The sequence below is a fragment of the Papio anubis genome, chromosome 16 (assembly GCF_008728515.1).
Source record: "Papio anubis isolate 15944 chromosome 16, Panubis1.0, whole genome shotgun sequence".
NCBI classification, from domain to species: Eukaryota; Metazoa; Chordata; class Mammalia; order Primates; family Cercopithecidae; genus Papio; species Papio anubis.
The window spans coordinates 24299734-24303335 of NC_044991.1; the positions used below are offsets into that span (position 1 = coordinate 24299734).

Consider the following 3602-nt stretch of genomic DNA (forward strand, 5'->3'; position numbering starts at 1 on the left):
GAGCTTGTCTTAAAAAAAATTTTAAATAAAAGAAAAATTTTATTCACATTAAATATTATTTTTCAAGAATGTAGAATGTTCAACACCAGAAAGTATTTTAATAGAATTCATTCTATTAGCAAAGTAAAGGAGAAGAATGACACCATGATTGCAACAGATGCAGAAAAAGCATTTGACGGAAGTCGAACATCCATTTATGTTAAAACTCCTAGAAAACTGCGATATAAGAAAACTTTAGGCTGGGCACGGTAGCTCACACCTGTCATCCCAGCACTTTGGGAGCCCAAGGTGGGTGGATCACCTGAGGCCAGGAGTTCGAGACCAGCCTGGCCAACATGGTGAAACCTCATTTCTACTAAAAATACAACAACAACAACAAAATTAATTGGGCATGGAGGTGGGTGCCTGTAATCTCAGCTACTCAGGAGGCTGAGGCAGGAGAATTGCTTGAACCTGGGTGGCAGAGGCTTCAGTGAGCCCAGATCACACTATTGCACTCCAGCCTGGGCAACAAGAACAAAACTCCATCTCAATAAAAAAAGAAAGAAAGAAAGAAAAAGAAAGAAAACTTAAAAAATTGGATAAAAGGTATCTGTCAAAACCTACCATGCTACAGGTTAATAGTCTTCATAAGCATAGACACATGCATCATTAACAAAATAATAACTAATCAAGTCAAGCAACATTAGGAAACATAACATGTCTGTATAATGAAGAATTTAGCTTGTCTTTATCCGCAGTTCTAAACCCCCAAACCTTTAGAATTTCCTGAATAATAAGTGTGTCTTTATTATTTGTGCATTTGTGGTAGACCCCTCAAGCCCTACTTGATAGTTTGTGCTAATGAGATAACTCAGGATGGGGGTTGGCCACACCAGAAAGACCAATCATGTGATTAGAGAGTTGAAACTTTGTGCTAAATGGTATCATCTGCAGAGAAGGGAGGGGGACTGCAGATTGAGTTCAATGGTATAGCTGGTGATTCAGTCAATCATATCTACATAATGAAACCACAGTAAAAATTCTGGACACTGAAGCTTGTGTAAGCTTTCCTGGTTGGCCATACTTTTAGAGTATTGTCACACTTTGATGCCCAGAGATCAATGTGTCCTTTATGTTTCAAGCCCTCTCAAACTTTGTTCTATGTGTGTCTTCTTTTGACTGGTTCCAATTTTTATGCTTTGCTGTAATAAAACTGTAATTGTAAGTATATTGCTTTCCTGAGTTCTGTGACTCATTTTTCTGAATGAAACCTGAGGAAGTCTTCCGGGATGCTCAAACTTGTCACCAGCTAGTATGAAATGAGGATGGCCCTAGGTACCCCTAGAGTTGCTGCTGGTATCTGAAGTGAGGGCAGTCTTGTGGAGAACTCTGCCCTCTTATTTGCAGCTTGGCACTCATTGCAACATCCTATGGCCAAGTGGAGCTTATCTCAGGAATACAAGGTTGGTTCAACATTTGAAAATTAATTATTGTAGTTTACCTTATTGACAGAATTTCTTTCAAAAACCCCTATGATCCCTTTTGGCTTTCTGAGCAGCACCATGGTGATTGGCAAGAACAAGCGCCTTATGAAAGGTGGCAAAAAGGGAGCCAAGAAGAAAGTGGTTGATCTGTTTTCTAAGGAAGATTTGTACAATGTGAGAAAGCACCTGCTATGTTCAATATAAGAAATATAGGAAAGACGCTAGTCACCAGGACCCAAGGAACCAAAATTGCATCTGATGGCCTCAAGGGTCCTGTGTTTGAAGTGAGTTTTGCTGATTTGGAGAATGGTGAAGTTGCATTTAGAAAATTCAAACTGATTATAGAAGATGTTCAGGGCAAAAGCTGCCTGACTAACTTCCATGGCATGGATCTTATCCGTGACAAAATATGTTCCATGGTGAAAAAATGGCAGACAGTGATTGAAGCTCACGTTGATGTCAAGACTACCCATGGTTACTTGCTTTGTCTGTTCTGTGTTGGTTTTACTAAAAAATGCAACAATCAAATATGGAAGATTTCTTATGCTTAGCATCAACAGATCCACTAAATCTGGAAGATCATAGAAATCATGGCCTGAGAGGTGCAGACAAATGACCTGAAAGAAGTGGTCAATAAATTGACTCCAGACAGCATTAGAAAAGACATAGAAAAGGTTTGCCAATCTATTTATCCTCTCCATGATGTTTTCATTAGAAAAGTAAAAATGCTGGCTGGGCGCAGTGGCTCATGCCTGTAATCTCAACACTTTGGGAGGCCGAGGTGGGTGAATCACGAGGGTCAAGAGATCGAGACCATCCTGGCCAACATGGTGAAACCATCTCTACTAAAAATACAAAAATTAGCCAGGCATGGTGGCACATGCCTGTAGTCCCAGCTACTCGGGAGGCTGAAGCAGGAGACTTACTTGAACCCGGGAGGCAGAGGTTGCAGTGAGCCAAGATTGTGCCACTGAACTGCAACCTGGTGACAGAGCAAGACTCTGTCTAAAAAAAAAAAAAAAAAAGAAGGGTAAAGTAAAAATGCTGAAGAAGCCCAAATATGAATTGGGAAAACTCATGGAGCTTCATGGTGAAGGAAGTAGTTCTGGAAAAGCCACTGGGGACAAGATAGGTGCTAAAAGATGAGCAAGCTGATGGATATGAACCACCAGTCCAGTCCAAGAATCTGTTTAAAGTTTGGGCTTATAATAAGCGGGAAATAAAAAGTCCTATTTGTGAAAAAAGAATGTGACAAAATTCAACACCCATTCATGATTAACAACTCTCAGCAAACTAGGAATGGAAGGGAAATGACAACCTGATAAAAAAAAACTATGATATGCATTATGAGAAAGTTTCTGAAAGTGTAGTAAGACAATTGTTTTGTGAAACTTTTGTTTTACTTTGTGTTTGTGTGTGTGTGTGTTGCACTGGGTCCTAGAGAAGTTTTCAGAGTAGATAAATGCACAAGAATGTTCGTTGCAACATTTTGTGAAAAATTTAAGGCAGCATTTGTGAAAAGGAAAATGCACACACAAATTCATACAGCAGGCCGGGTGCGGTGGCTCACGCCTGTAATCCCAGCACTTTGGGAAGCTGAGGTGGGCGGATCGTCTGAGGTCAGGAGTTCGAGACCAGCCTGACCAACATGGAGAAACCCCATCTCTACTAAAAATATAAAATTAGCCAGGCATGGTGGCGCATGGCTGTAATCCCAGCTACTCAGGAGGCTGAGGCAGGACAACTGCTTGAACCCGGAGGCAGAGGTTGCAGTGACCTGAGATCATGTCATTGCACTCCAGCATGGGCAACAAGAGCGAAACTCCGTCTTAAAAAGAAAAAAAATTCCTACAACACAATATGATGTAGTAGTTAAAGTGTATGAGCCAGAGTTAAATGCATCAAGATGGATAAATCTCCAAAACACAATGTTGAGCTAGAAGAGCAAATTGCAGATTGATGTTTGTAACATCATATTTTGTGTGTGTGTGTGATAGGGTCTTGCTCTGTTGCCTAGGCTGGAGTGCAGTGACATGATCTTGGCTCATTGCAGCCTCAACCTTCTGGGCTCACCTCAGCCTCCCGAGTAGCTGGAACTATAGGCACGTGCTACAATGCCTGGCTAATTTTTTGATC

The 3602-nt window shown here is 40.9% G+C and overlaps 1 pseudogene; it reads left to right on the plus strand.

Moving 5' to 3' along the window:
* The first annotated feature begins 577 nt into the window (after window positions 1–577).
* On the plus strand, window positions 578–2274 carry LOC116270745 (annotated as a pseudogene).
* The last annotated feature ends 1328 nt before the right edge of the window (window positions 2275–3602 follow it).